Source organism: Ptychodera flava, chromosome 7 (genome assembly GCF_041260155.1).
Source record: "Ptychodera flava strain L36383 chromosome 7, AS_Pfla_20210202, whole genome shotgun sequence".
NCBI classification, from domain to species: domain Eukaryota; kingdom Metazoa; phylum Hemichordata; class Enteropneusta; family Ptychoderidae; genus Ptychodera; species Ptychodera flava.
In genome coordinates, this window is record NC_091934.1 from 4,648,532 (window position 1) to 4,664,822 (window position 16,291).

The window sequence follows — 16,291 nt, forward strand, 5'->3', positions numbered from 1 at the left end:
TACTTGGCTAGTGTATGTGACTGCTCTATTATCAGGTGTTGCTAATGACCTAAGAAGACAGATTGCTTGGAGCAAGGCAATTGATTTTCCATTAAATTACCATAGCCAAATGGCCTTAGCAATCAGTCCTTTTAATGGGAAGGTTTACATCTCTCCGGAGCTTGCCTGAACAGAAAAAACATACAGGCATAATCAGTTTCCCAAACATCACTATTTTGTTGAATTTTTTGTTCTGTATAGTGAATGAGACTAATTATCATTTGGGTGAGTGAAATTTCATATTAGACACACTTTGGTGAACCTGAAATTTGCTTTCAAGTGCATATACAATATAGACACACTGTAAGTAACGTGTACAATGATTGTATACAACAACCTACTCTGTCACGCAACAGCATTCCTTTGCGCTAAATTTTCAGCAAAACTACTACACATCTGGTAGCAGTGCAAAGGAAGACGCTGGGCTTGTTGAATAGCCATGAAGAGAGAGGGGCAGATGTGCAATATTATTATTGTACAGTACTTTTAGCATGGAAATAGGTGGGAAATGGTGCGTAGCCTAACATCAGACTACGGTAGATATGATGTTGATGGATATATTACATTGTGTGCAGATCTGATCATTAACAGATGATGACTCGAAATCCCTGGATGCCTCTACAGTGTGTTTCTGTATTTGATAGTATCAGAACTCATGTACATAAGATAATGACATGCCTGAGCAATAAAAATTGTCCATAAAACCCAGAACTGACTCATCAAATTTTATCTTTTGTGGTCACATAATAAAGAATGTAGCAGTGCCAATGAGTAGCCCTAGGATACACTTCCACATTGTGCTGGTTTGCTGGAATTTTTATTTCTTCTTTCCTTAGGGTACGCATTTCCATGCTGTGATCAAAAGCATCTCGCAGTGTAGGGCTGCATTACAGCAAATAAACCCATTAGACATTGAACTCTGTGCAATGTTTGACGTCAGTATGGTCTGTGCTGCTACAATACAATACTTCATTTACGTGAAAACACAACATTCTTATAAATTTATTAGATGCGGGATAATGTACATTTATGCTGGTAAATGCTGATTACATGTACTGTATATCAATTGTCTTTTTTCTCATCCTCACTTTTTTTACACATATACCACTGTGGTGTACAACACAACATACCCGTATGGTCTGACATATCCTTGATGATCCTTTTAGTGATGTACCACAGCAATTAATATAATTACCATCATTTACTTCCCTTGATAGCAATCACTAAAATAATTGGAACTCTGTCCTCCACATGACCAATCATATGCAAGGAAAAGTCACTCTAAAACAAAACACCCCTTTTAATATGTGAATGCATGCACACACCACAACTAAGGGCAACTGTGGTATTTTTGTGCTATCCTAGGTGGTCAATAACACTATTTCAAAGGTCTACAGACGAGGATTTTCTTATCGGAGCCCACTTTGCTATAAATTGACACTGCATGCACAGGGTGGATATCATTGGGAAGAATGATAACATCTCAATATTGTGCCAACTCTCGTCAAAATATCAGACGTGGTCTCAGAGTCTCCACTAGTCTGGCAGAGACCCTGCGATTCGCGTTCTTCCCAGTGTCAGTCAGTTGCACACGCGCGCCCTTCAGAGACGCGACGCGAATCCCAGGGTCTGGACGTTCTTGCAAGCGACCGGTCAGATTTCTGCCTGATCCGGGTACTTTATAGAACTCCACACATCCGTTAATCAAAACAAAAATGAGAAGTACCATAGCCAAATAAAATGTAAAATGAATAAATAACAAGTCATCGTTGATGACACAGTCCCCGCTTGTCCATTTTGCTATAATCTTTGGTGTCTAGGTAGCTGTGGTCTAGGTAGCTGTGGAATGACAATGATGCAATGGGTGCATCAGGCCTGTCACTTGCATAATAAAGTAATCTGAGGAACGTTCAATAAATGACTCATCTCTGCCGGTAATGACCACTCAAGGAACTTTTGATTACATCACACATAACGATGCCCTTACTGCCTCCAGTGTCATGATGGCACGTACTATACACATGGTTTGGTGGAATTTTCGAAATGGTATGGGATCGGGTATGTTGTTGTAATCAGCCATTTCGGATCATATAATGAAACAAATTAATGTGCACAAGAATGCAGCCATAGTATTTTATCTTCGTATCACGTTTGAACAAAATCAGTCCATCAAGGACAGTGACCTATGTTTATGTTTCAAAGACATAAAAAAATCACACCGAAATTTAAATCAAATGGCTGTCTATTGACCATATGGATCACAGCACAAAATTAGCAGACATGCATATGTATGCCATAGTACTTTATCTTTGTACCAAGTCTCAACAACATTGGTTAAAGAATATTTGCATATGATTAAGCCTCAAAGACATGAAAAAATCCAAAAATGACCATCTGACAGCGATACTGGAAAAAAATGACAATCTGGCAGCCATATTGGAACATGTCACGAAGTAAATTGACATGTATATGTATGCCATAGTGCTTGATCTTTGTGCCAAGTTTGGACAAAATGGGTGTAATGACCTTTGAATTACGATTCAAAGACATGCAAAATTCCAACAAAATGGCAGTTCTGCAGCCATATTGCATCCTATCGCAAGCTTAATTGATACATGCATATGTATGCCATAGTGCTTTGCCTTTGTGCCAAGTTTGAACCAAATCGGTTCAAGGATGTTTGAGTTATGGTTCAAAGACATGAAAAATCGCAAAAAAATGGCCGCCTGTCGCCCATATTGGATCATATCACAAAATAAATTGGTGTTCATATGAAGGGCATAATGTTTTGCTTTTGTGCCAAATTTGAACAGAATCGGTTCAAGGATGTCTGAGTTATGGTTCAAAGACATGAAAAATCGCAACAAAATGGCCGCCTAACGCCCATATTGGATCGTATCGCAATATAATTCGACATGCATATGTAGGACATAGTGTTATGCCTTTGTGTCAAGTTTGAACCAAATCGGTTCACGGATGTTTGAGTTATGGTTCAAAGACACAAAAAATTGCAAACAAAATGGCCACCTCGTGGCCATATTGGATTGCATCACAAAATAATTTGACGTGCATATGTAGGCCATAGTGTTATACCTTTGTGGCAAGTTTGAACAGAATCTGTTCAAGGATGTCTGAGTTATGGTCCAAAGACATGAAAAATCGCAACAAAATGGCCGCCACGCGCCCATATTGAAACATATCGCGAAATAATTTGACATGGATATGAAAGCCATAGTGTTATGCCTTTGTGCCAAGTTTGAGCAGAATGTGCTCAAGGATGTCTGAGTTATGATCCAAAGACATGAAAAATCGCAACAAAATGGCCGCCACGCGCCCATATTGAAACATATCGCGAAATAATTTGACATGGATATGAAAGCCATAATGTTATGCCTTTGTGCCAAGTTTGAGCAGAATGTGCTCAAGGATGTCTGAGCTATGGTCCAAAGACATGAAAAATCGCAATAAAATGGCCGCCTCGCGCCCATATTGGATTGTATCACAAAATAAATCGACGTGCATCTGTAGGTCATAGTGCTATGCCTTTGTGCCAAGTTTGAACAAAATTAGTTTAGCAGTGTCTGAGAAACTGTTGATGACGGACGGACGGACGGACGGACGGACGGACGCACGGACGGGACCCAATCAATAAGTCCCCGCTGGACTTCGTCCGCCGGGACTAAAAAACATACTGCGTATATTGGTCTACCAGCTACTAGTATATTCTCTCCATCCCGTTAGATAGGTGTTTCTTTTGAAGTCACAACCCTTATGATTCATATACTTGCAAGAACCGACAGTCGCTGTGTCTGGCAGCACGTGGTCACAGCTGCACAGCGTAGCCTTCGAATGCAGGCCCAACTTTGGCGCACACAAAAGAAGGCACAGCGACTGTGGAGAGTCTAAGTCTCCACCTCTTTATTTTGCTGATTCGATCACCATTATGTATGGAATGTCTCTATTTCTTATCATTGTCTATAGCATAGTTGTAACAAGACTTGTAACTTTGTGATGTCTAGGTATGGAGAAACACAACTTCTTTATCAATAGGCATTCAGTTAAACCTACTTCAGGTACTTGTAACTAAATCATGATATTGTTACCATGTTCGGCTGTAACCCGGCAACCATTGTTACCATGATAGGGATCTGAGATAATATTATCATATCTTATCCTTACAACTGTCTTGTATGACTTAATCTTCAATTCAGAAGAATATACTGTTATTATTTTATTACTGTTAATGCTATTATTTCCAGACCTTTCAACACACATTTATATAATATTCTATCCCCAACAAGGGAATACATGTAGATGACCGTTTGCCTATAGTGTCACTATTAGTCTATATGGCAAACATGTATGGTACCCAACCTTGAGGGCACGTCTTGTTGGAGGCTGTAAGTGTAATGTTTTATTACATGTGTCTCCCACATAATTATCACACAGAATTTTTGGTTTGATTTGCAATGACAACCATATGCTTGATTTTCTGAGATTGATAAAAATCTGTAAAAAATGATGCCATCGACTTCACTGAATGAATAATTACCGTTATGCTGTCTGTCTGTCTGTATGTATGTATTGTCTTTGTATAATTTTGGAAACACAGGACACCCTATGTCAATCATGGCAGATGACATCAAGCAATGCCTCTCTTTCATGAAAAACTGTGTTCTTTGATCGTTTTTAAATCCTAAAGTTGTCAAATTGAAAAAAGTTCAGGATCAGTACAGTGAAATGATGACTATGCAGTCTGCTGCATTAACAGCAAGTTACCATTGAATCCTACAGGATGTCTGATGTACGATATATGAGGCATGTAATAATACAAGCAACCTGAATGCAGTAAATTTACCTGTGTAAGAACCACTGAGACATGAAGACTGCAACTTTTATTCTTCTACTTTAATAATAGAGGAGGAAATCACCAGAGACACATTCCTAGATGACATGCGCCTGTGTGTCTGGCAAGAGACTTGATTGTCATGATTCCTTGGTGATCACCAGTGCTCATTGATTAGATAGTCACAAATCAACACATATGCTGACAGTTAATGATGTGCCATTGTTCCGTGACCTCACCTGGGTCATTCATTGCTGTCACTACCAACGCATCAAGACAGCAATCTCTGATTAATTATGTACATGTAGCAAAGCACTTCTGATGAAAATGTATAATGCTTGAAGTTGAATGAAGGATTGTAGTTCATGAAAAGTACATGACAGAATAAAAGTGAGCTACTTTTTCTGTATGTAGAGAGTTTTGAACCAATAGTCAGCCTAAAATCTTAATTCTTATATTTATTTATACTCATAGACTGAAAACTTGACACCTGTTTGACAATGGTCAAAATTTAACTGTACATTAATTAATTTTTATGTAAATTTGCAAATCAAATATTTTGCAACATATTCAAGACAGTAAAATCATCCTCAAAAGATGCTTGCTACAATGGTACCTGTATGCATTAGATTAGAAGTGACTGGAGCCTTGTTTTTTTCTAAGGTTTCCAGGAAGATAAGGAAACTGATTCGGAAAACCAGCACTTGCTATGTCTGTTGTCTTCTAATGTAATTGACTGAAGAACCCTGGTAAAGTTCAATTTTACCAGCTAAGGTCACAACGGCCTTAACTCTGCAAAGTTAGACATAATTTATGCCAAATGATTTATCATTTCAAACTGATGTTACTAAGCTGTAATGTACCTACACATTGATGGACATGCTGTGGCATTTCACAGAGTGCTACAGCAGTAGGGTATCACCGTGATGGATTATGGGATATCACATTGCCATATTTCAGATTGTATCATACACTTAGAGAGTAAAAGCATACCAACCATGTAGATATGATATTTGCCATTCTTTTATCACAAATGGTTATCAAATACATGTACATATTTTACTCCACTCCAATCATTCTGCAGGCTTTCAAGTGAGATTTTCATAATGATTCACCTGTGAAGTGGATTCAAAACATTCAGAATGTCTTAATTATGGGGGAGTTCAGCTTTGAGGAGCATGTCATCCTAAAGATGTCTTTGACTTTCTTACTGAATTTAAAATTAATATGAGGCTTCAGTAAATATTTTCTCTTACACACAATGTTTGGCTTAGCATACCAGTGCTACACTTTTGACTGGCAGTATTAGAGTTGTACCGTATGTGTTGACAAATGGCTTTTTTACATATGGGCACAGCTCACCACTATACCAATTAAAAATGTTTTCTGAAAAAATATTTTCTTGCCATCCATCTGAAAGTACATTCACCTGCTTTTGAGATACCTGCTGTAGCATGTCTGTGAAAACAAACAATGAATGCTATGTATCAGTCTTGAAGTCTCTGACATGAAATACCAGATTTCAAACATCTTGTGTCTCGTTGTTGTCTCACTCAGTGTAGCTCAGTTGTTATTTTAACCTACAGAGTTCAGTGATGAGCAATCTCTTGTACTTTTTAATCACCGCAACGTCCTAAAACCACAATATAGTGTAAAATCTTTCTGCAAAATCAGATGGAACGATTTGCCACATAACCAAGATTACCAAACATATTTATATTTAGTACAAGGTAGCTTTGCAATGGGCTAATATTGCAAATGTTGTGGCGGTGATGTATAACTGAGGTTTGACGCTAGCAGAGAGAGAATAAAGGCTAAAGTACAAGAAAACCAGAATTACAATGTATGTATTCAGATTCAGAGCACAGATTTACGCATGCACCATGGTAAATTATCCGTGGAGATCTTTGATGTTTATACACTCTGAGATTTTCCTCAAGCAACAAATGAATTAAAAGCAACTAGAGGAATGGATGTTTGCTGGTTCTAAATTGTGAATTGCCAGTAGTGATGTATGATGTTGTATGCTAATGGCAGGTAAACGCCAGTGGCAATTCACTACTCTGCAAATCAACATACATGTAATAACCTGAATGAATATTTGTATCATAGGGTAATCTAATTAACTGAAGTACTTGACCACACATACTATAGTTATTTGGAATATAGTGACCTGAAATCTTGGTGAACCATTACAAAAGTGAGCACAGATATACATGTACATGTATGTCTAAATTTGAAGTGTTGAGAGGGCTGATAAACTGCATCAGTGAGCTAAAAAGGACTAGTGAAAATTGTGTTTGATCTGAAGTTATGGCATTTGAAAAGGAAGACTGGTATGAAATTCAGCACACTGAAAAATTTCATCTATATCATGCATACAGTTTTTACTGTTGCACCCTCAATTTACATTTGATGAAAGATGATAATGATTTCAATTAAAGTTCTCCACAAATATTTGAGAATATCTGCAATGCAAGGAGGTTATATTATTCAAAATGTCAGAAAGAAAGTCCAAGTCATCAATTGAATCTAATGCTTGCAAAAACAAATCTGTTCCTACAAGTATGTTTAAGCAAACTAAGTCACGTATTGAACTGATTTACTTGTCAATATAATATTTTGGTACACACACAGCTGTTGCTTGTTTTTATTGATTACTAAGCTGGTTTATAAGGGATTAGCTTTAAATGCTACATTTATTTCACTGAAATGGACTGCATATGCAACAGCTTGCTTAACAACCCAGATAACTCTAACAACCTACAAAAGTATTTTAACTTCCATAAGAAATATATTGCACTGCTGGAAAGTGATTACTACGTGATAGAAGGAATAGAAAATTTCATGATTATTCTCTGCTCCTTTCCCTGATCCAGTGATACGTTTGTAAACTTCAAGTTCAACATTAGAAGTTCACTTGAAAAATTTACCAGAATCAAGATTTTATGCCAGAGTGCCAACATTGCATTAATATCCATGTAGAGTTATATTATTCAGCCTGAATCACTGAGATTTTGTCATTCTCTTACAGTAGTCTGAGTAGACTTGATAGGTACAATATTGCGTTCAATATAGATTTTTCATATTCCACTATAAAGAATAAACAACCTTAATTTCACATGCTATAAGTGACCACACATTGTCAATTTCTACTACCCTATATTTCTTTTTACAATTTCATGTAAAATGATCAGACTTATTGTTAACTACATCTTCACAATTTCTGTTTGAATCCACTTTTTACATTCCACTACAATCTTGATACTTATGACAAAAATCTACGTGTATCTCGATTTCTCCCACGCGTTTGATGACTGTACTTTGCATTGTTTATTTATGAAAAGAGCATTCTTATGTCATGGAAATTACAAGGACTATTTGCCAAAATTCAGTGGTAAATACCGAGACAGAATTTTCATAAATTGCACACCTTTTTGTATGAACAGAGCAATTTCAGGGATGATTTCTGACAAATATTCATATTTCAGAGCCTATTTCAATGGCTATCATGGAAAAATAAAATATATCTTTTACGTGTATTACCATACCGTAATACCAAGGAACATTGATATCTGCTAATGCCACACTGAGTGTCAATACAACATTTCTGCAGATTATTAATATGCTTCACAGACACATCTTATTAAGTTCAATTTTTGTCTACATATGACGTACTTATCGATAGTGGCAGCTGACATGCAAAAGCTTAAAGTGTATTATATCTTACTAAATCTGTTGTTAATTTCAGTGATTTTGCTGTCAATAATCAATCTTTACATTCACTGTTGACTGGTGATAAAACTTGTGGTTATAATGGGAACAGTTAAGTGATAGATCATCTTGTCACAAAAATATGACAATAGAACATTTTGATCATGGTATCATGCATGCATGTACAAGTGTATTTAGCACTAGTTGTCTCCCTTGTTTTCAAAACATGTACGAGTGTTTTCTCCCCACTTCAAAATTACTGTACTTTGCACACTAAATTTTGTTTTGTGCGTTCCTTTCCAATATATTCAAAACATAAATTTTCCAGCTTTTATTAGCGATGATAATAATGAAAACCTAATTTATTTTCAGGACAATTTCACAGTCATTTTTTTGAAGAGTTAAAATAAAAACTTGACAGAGCTGTTAGGAAGAGGCACAGGGTGAAGACACAAGACACCATAATACCGGGCCACCAAAGCCATGGACTAGCCAAAGGCTACAATTACTGCAGCTAGCAAAAGTTATGCCATAAGGCTGGAAGTGGCCACTAGTTACGAGAGCCAGTGATTGGTTAAGCATTGTATCACATGACTACTGCCTTACTGTTGATTGAAACATTGCAAACATTTTCTGTAGCATTCTTTGCATTATGTCCATTACTGACTGACGTCATCAAAAGATGAGAAAATAGCAATAGATAAGTAATTCATCAAATTTCCAACAAAATATTCCAGCTATAATTGGAAATTTGGAAAGTAAACTCATAATCGAAAATCTGAAATATACTTGGTAGTAATTTTGAGCTGGATAAGGCAGTTAACAACTTGATGTCTTTGTGTACTGTAATTTGATGAAATTTAATGTGCAAACAACATGCAAATTTACTCTTCACAGGCACACTCTTCCTATTAAAAATAATGGGGGTAATTTTCCGGCCAGACACACACAGTGCCAACCTCAATACATCTGTAATTCTCTGTTGAATCTGATCAGAATTTGAATTTACGATGGCTGAGTTGGTTTCTTTCTTTTCTGTTTCAGTAGATTACAGTACATCTTTTCAAATTTACTTTGATAGCCAGGTATCTGTGATTATACATGTACATCTATCTATTTCTCCAAAACTTTGTAGAAAAGTAGGATATACAATGATTTATATCTGCAGCATCTACCTGTAGATATTTGTTGATATTTAAATGTTTGGTTTCATACCTGTAGCTGCTTGAACAAAGTAATTTTAATACTCAGATTTTATACTGATCTTATTAGTGAATTGTTGCACATTGCAGGGCCAATTTGAATGTCCTCAATTTCCTTGTCACTCTCTCTCAGCTCACTGATACTGTTTATATTTTCATAAGTCTTCATGTTGGCTCTATCTGAGCTTTCCTCATTTAGAAAGCCCTTTCATCCGGTACTCTGTTTACATGTACCCACAGAACCAGCTTTACCACTGATAAAAATAGCACTGTATTACACTTTGATAGTGCTAAAGTAAACTAATCCACTATTTGTAAATATGCACTTTTGGTTGTTCACTATCGCATTAAGTTTGTACTACATGTATTGATAATGTATTTTTGGCTGAATGACCTAAAACATGTATGACATAACTGATACAATGGTTTGTTTCTGCACGGCTAAAGTCTCTCAAATACCAGCAAATTCATTTCACTATTAGGTTTCCATTGTCTCCAGCCTCTCCATAATTTTAGTATGGTACACACTGCAAATATGGAGGGGTTCTCAACAAGGTAAAAGTGTTTTCCAATTGACCCTCAACATTTCTCATACAATAATGATGATGTGAACATATGTACAGATCTTGTGATGTCATTGGCAGTCAATCTTCTGGTATTTTGTACAAATTGCAGAAAATGATTACTTTTCTGCTGTACATGTATTTAATAATCAACCACATTGCAATCACAAAATCCATCAAAATGTCTATATGGAAAATAAATTATACTGCAGATGAGATGCTATTTGAAATGCAATGTTCAGTAATTCAAAAATTGTTCAAATTTGAAACCCTCACAATAATCAGAATTATTCTAATTTTTAATTTCCTTATTTTGCTTGTTACATAAATCCATAATTTAAAGAATTTCTCAAAACTGTCAAAATAAGTGACATTGTTTCATTAATTCCTACATGGAAATGAAAATTGCACAATGATAATTTTATGATATAAAATTATCATTGTGCAAATTTACAAATTTACAGCATTTATGTGAAGTTATAAAGGTATACCCGGTCCGATAAAAGTATTAGAATTCAGGAATTCTTCAAGATGATCAGATGTCAATACAAGTTGTACTTATCTCTTGATGTGATTATCGATTGACATTTATACATTTTCTGACAAGTTAAATCATATTTATTATGCCAACGATTTCCCTTGACTTTTCAAATTATCATGGCGACAGTATCATCATCCCTGGAGAGATTTGAGATGTCCAGTGGACTCCTGATGTCTGCCTAATCTATCACTGAACATCAGAATATGTTAACTTTCAACCTTATGATCTGTAATTTCCATAACAAGGGACCTGTCCAAGTTTTTTGATGATATCATCTCTAGCTGCCTTCCTCAAAGGAGATGTGTTGTGAAAAAATGACACTAACAGTCAACCATATCTATGTCTAGAGTCCAATGAAGTGAAGCCATCCTGTCAATGAAAGAATCTGTGATACTGCTGAGGAACAACGTCATATTTAGAATATATTTAGGATATATTTTCGGTATCATAGAATGACATCAAACTTCAACTCTCTGTCAAGTTCCTAAATTTTATATCTGGTCTGAGACTCGCAATCATATGATACAGAATACAGAGGCTGTTGTATGCCTAAACATGAGACGATTCAATACACCTGATCTCCTGATAGTACATTGTACGTTAATTGCTCTGCACGGTTCATTTCTGAACAAGGGCATTCCTTTGCTCTGCAATCAGGTGGAGCTGCCAAAAAAGACTATTATCAACCTTGACTCCAGGCAATGTTGAACTTGTGAAAACTGAAGCCATACAATTCCCTGGGGGCCTGATATATCCCGTACCTGACCATGATATAATCAGTTTTATGCATTCCTTGGTCACAGTACATGCAGTACTAGTTCTAACTTTTACACTATGTAAAAAGGTCACCAGAATGAGAGCCAACAGCAAAATATAGGATTATGGTAAAAATGAGAGTTGCTTGCTTCCAGTCCTCATTATTTTACTTGCCCCTTCAAGAATTTACAAAATTTTGCCTGAATCAAACTGTTCTACGTGAGAGCAAGATGATAAATATTTTGTGAGTCACTTTTGAATATATTACAGCGTAAAAAAAAATATACTGATCAACTTTCGCAGAAAATGGGCAGCAAGACAGTTGAAGAACGGGACACTATAATTTCTGAAGAAACACAATAATTGCAGATGTTTTACTGACCTTATTTTAAAGTGAATGCACCTGTTAAAATTTAATCTACAGGCAAGAGGAAACATTACCTAGTAAATATCCTTCTGCAGTCACTGGTAAACACTTCAACTGCTGCAGACATAGACACACACAATACAAGCACACCAACAATCCTTACAATGCCATAATGTGAAAACTGGATTCAGAAAGTGTTCCCTTGCTTTGTTGATAAATTGAGATGAGAAATGAATTTTTGATTTCACAAAAATTTATCTGTGAAATCTCATTCAACATTACTGTAGCCTATTTCTGTTAGAATATGCATTTCAGATCAGTTGTCCTGTTTGAGTGTTTTTATTCCCTTTCCCTCTGCTAGCATTCCTTCTCTTCATTTGCCAGCTTGCACCAGCTGTTTAATCTTTCTGTCTAGTGCAGAAACAAACATTCGGGAAGTATACTAAAACAGGCTGTATCACACACTGTTTTCTTTTGTCTCAAAGGTTTGACATAGTCATGACAATTCTTCCGAAACAACGCCTTGATCATGCTATAAAGACACAACATCCCCCTTAATGGGTTTGTGCAATACAGGGATCAAGGTAACTTAACATAAAGCAATTTACAATACTGTAATTATGGAAACAACCTTTTAATGTTTTGGTGACCATTCAGTCAAAATTGTTTTCATAAATGTATGCGTGACTGCAATAAATTAATGTCATATCTTTTTTATTACTGTGTGTTAGTGATCATACACTAGGCTAGGTATAATTACACAGCCTTTTGTGATGTATAAATTACCACTGACAAAATGAAATGAAATTTTGTTCAGCTTTGTAACGGGGCCATTCTTACAGTGGCGGGATGTATCAGTAAGTATTAAATATTAGGTCTATTGTAACTTGTGACAACAGCCGACTAATGATACTATATCATAAAGTTCCTATGGGATACAATACATAATTGTATAAAGAGATATTGATAGCACTACATTTATTCATGTTGTAAATTACCATTTCCTACAAAGATAATAATTACAGACATACATGTTAGTGATAGCTCTGTTACATTTTCATACAATCCTGCTCAAATAATTTCATATATCTGATCATCTTGTATACACAAGCCATTTGTACAACAAACTATTTTTAATTCCACGAAATCAATGCAGGCAGTCAATGAGAAACATGTGAAATACTAATAATCAAACATTGCAAATTTGCGTGACAGTTTATACAAAAGTGACACAGTATTTTCATTCACTTCTGTAAAACGTTACAAAACATACATCACTATGTTTCTTCTAATTAAGAACAGGAAAGTATCGGTATTTTGAAATGTGGCTTATACAGAAGACAAGATGAATATAAGTTTTTGCAAGAAACATCTCATTTTCTTCTCCTATAACACTTTGTCATGTCAATGCTTGCATTTACCCGCAATTTCAAATACTGAAACCATATGAATAATACTTGAATTTGTGATAGAGGAAAATTATTTATTTGTGCTTTCTTGTTTACACACTTTTTCCATCCTTAAAATCAACTGAAAGTCACAGAGAAACAATTTCCAGTTCTGTATATGAGCAATTTTTGAAAATTTGAAAATCTTGCTGGTTTTGCAAATTAATTGATAAACTCAAAGCAAATATGAGTTGGTTAGCTTCCATGCAATATGCAATGAATCACAAGTCTGGTCTTTCATTAAAACATTTCTAGTAATGCAACTGGGTTGGTGTGTGCAGCTTACAGTGAACATTTTGAGTTTGGAATCAAGATACACCAATTTCCTCAATTGACAAATGCAACTGCGAGAAAATATTTCACTTCACAATTTCTGTACAGTTTACAGAAAAGTGAAGGTTGCCCATTTGTTTCTATGACTAATTGATGCTGTATCATTAATTTAATGGTTGACCAGTATGTAAATTTGCTTCATATTAATCAGTCAATTAATCAAATTTCTGAGGTACCTGAAAGGAAGACATTACAGATGTTGAAAGCAGCAGCTGATAGACAGAATCAAGGACTGGAATGAATTCCTCAAAACTATAACACACAGTCAAAAGAAAATCCTTAAACTTTTTTACCACTTAATTTTTTAAACCTCAGTGTGATTCAGATTTTATGTTCATTGGACAAGAAATGTATCCTACCTGAGTTAAAACAATGTAGTGTACATACATGTACCATATATAATCAACACATATCATTCTGTGTTGACACTAAAATATTATCAATAGTAGTATTATTAACACATAATTGAATGTGTTACGTTGGTTCATATTCTATGAAAAACGTCTATTTCAGCACTATTTGGCATATTTGGGAGCAGAAGTTATTTTGATGTCTATCGACTGTGTTATCATAATAGACTTATTAACGAGGAGTGTCTGCAACATTGAATGGAGTAATTGAGACTAAATGAATTCTCTGCTTAACGACTAAAATGGTAATTAATGATATAACATGTAATCAATAAACAGATCAATTCCAGTTTATCACCTTACAGGATGTTGCCATCCTGACTTGACAATAACACCTTTACAGTACATGTACATGCCAATGGATGAAAGACACACTGTGGCTGTTGGAACTTAGATTTCAATATCAACTTGAAGTTTTTCATTGACAAACCCAGTATTCCACTTGTTAACAAAACATGTATTTGGCAGACTGTATCTGACTAAGCATGGAGGTAGTAGAGAAGGAGTCACAACTAAGATAATTACGTTTATTACTATTGTGCACCATTGGTTTAATCCCTTTATGTCCATTGTTTAACACCCTTTCCCGCCATGTGCGTTGCCGACGGTACCTTCACAACCGAACCGAGTGAAATTAACCTGGGTTTGCTAATGCGACTCAGTTTCTCTACAGTGTCATAACGCCTGCGCAAAGACTGTATTTGCGTAGCGTGGGTCAAGTGCGTCATGATAGTGTAAGAAACGACACGTTCCGTCCACGAAAAGTGAAGTTACAAGGAATTTAAGTTTTTCATTCTCAAAATCTGGGTAATTTTAACGTCGTTTTTTTATATACTTTACATTCGATCGCAGGAACCTTTCCTTGTTAGAATGAAAGTACTGATCACGAACTTTTCAATCATGTACTGAGTATGGTGCAGCGGACTGCAGCACTGCCGCGTAGCGTTTCCCGGGTGTTTATGACGCGACGCCAGCGACGCCATAGGCGACGCTGCGACGCTTTGTTTCAATGCATCGTACGTGTTGTTTTTATATCGCGACCATTCATTAAAGTCATGGACGTAGCAGTTAAAAGCTATGCTTTCTTATTTAACCTTATCATTAATGCCAGTACAACATGATAAAACACGGCAAGAACCAAGAACTGGATTTGGAAAAAAGTTGGCGTGTTAACAATGCTGCTCTACGATGTAGGCCCTATGGCATTTTTTTTTTGTAATCGCAAGCTATCATCAACTCAGTCTCCGCGCCTTTGCAGATACAAAAGCTCCCTTCCTCAATTATCTGTTCCTCGACCTCTTTAACATCGTGTACATCAAAATCAGTGGAACGACTCGAACTTCCCGACGCGACGCTTGGACACGTGACGCCATGTTTGAAGATCTGTCAACTGCCGAGGGACGGCCGAAACACCCGAACGACCCCGAACGAACTTAATCTTGTTTCCTAAATCCGAGAAAACGCGTTCGCAAGTCCCGTTGGTGCTAATGGAGTAGTTAGTAAGGCAAACAGCGGCAAAACACATGGTCCCTTTGATCTCCGCTAGTTGTGACTCCTTCTCTACTACCTCCATGGACTAAGTATCTGACAAATAATCAACAAAGACATTTGTTTCAGAGTTTTAGAACAATGAGGTACCAACGTGATTGACAACGACTAGTGGTTGCATTGAAATAGTAGCATTTGGTGAACACAGTATATGTAGTTGACCTACGATTCCCTGTAACCGGGTCAACAATCACCTTTTGATGTTTAACAGAATTTGGTCAAATTATGGCAGTGAAATAACGCATACAATAGTTATAATGACTAATTTCACATCAGAAGCTGTTACCAATGAAACCAGTGAAATAACACCAATACAAGCCATACGGTATGTCATCAAGGAGCCACATAACAGGGAATCCGCAGTGAAGAAATCTTTAATTTTTTTAATTTTTTTTCAGATTTACTCTCTATGATTTTATAGATTGTTCAATGAAAACGTCTCCTATTAAAATACGGTATGACGTGTACTAAATATCAGAGAGATTTTCTGGCAGTGAACATATAACTTATAGCCATAGACACGC

General features: G+C 36.1%; 1 protein-coding gene across 1 annotated transcript in view; it reads right to left on the reverse strand.

Annotated features, from left to right (window-relative positions):
• Positions 1-16,291, reverse strand: part of LOC139136616 (zinc finger matrin-type protein 3-like) — a 99,417-nt gene that overhangs the window by 64,912 nt on the left and 18,214 nt on the right. The gene's annotated exons all lie outside the window — the stretch shown is intronic.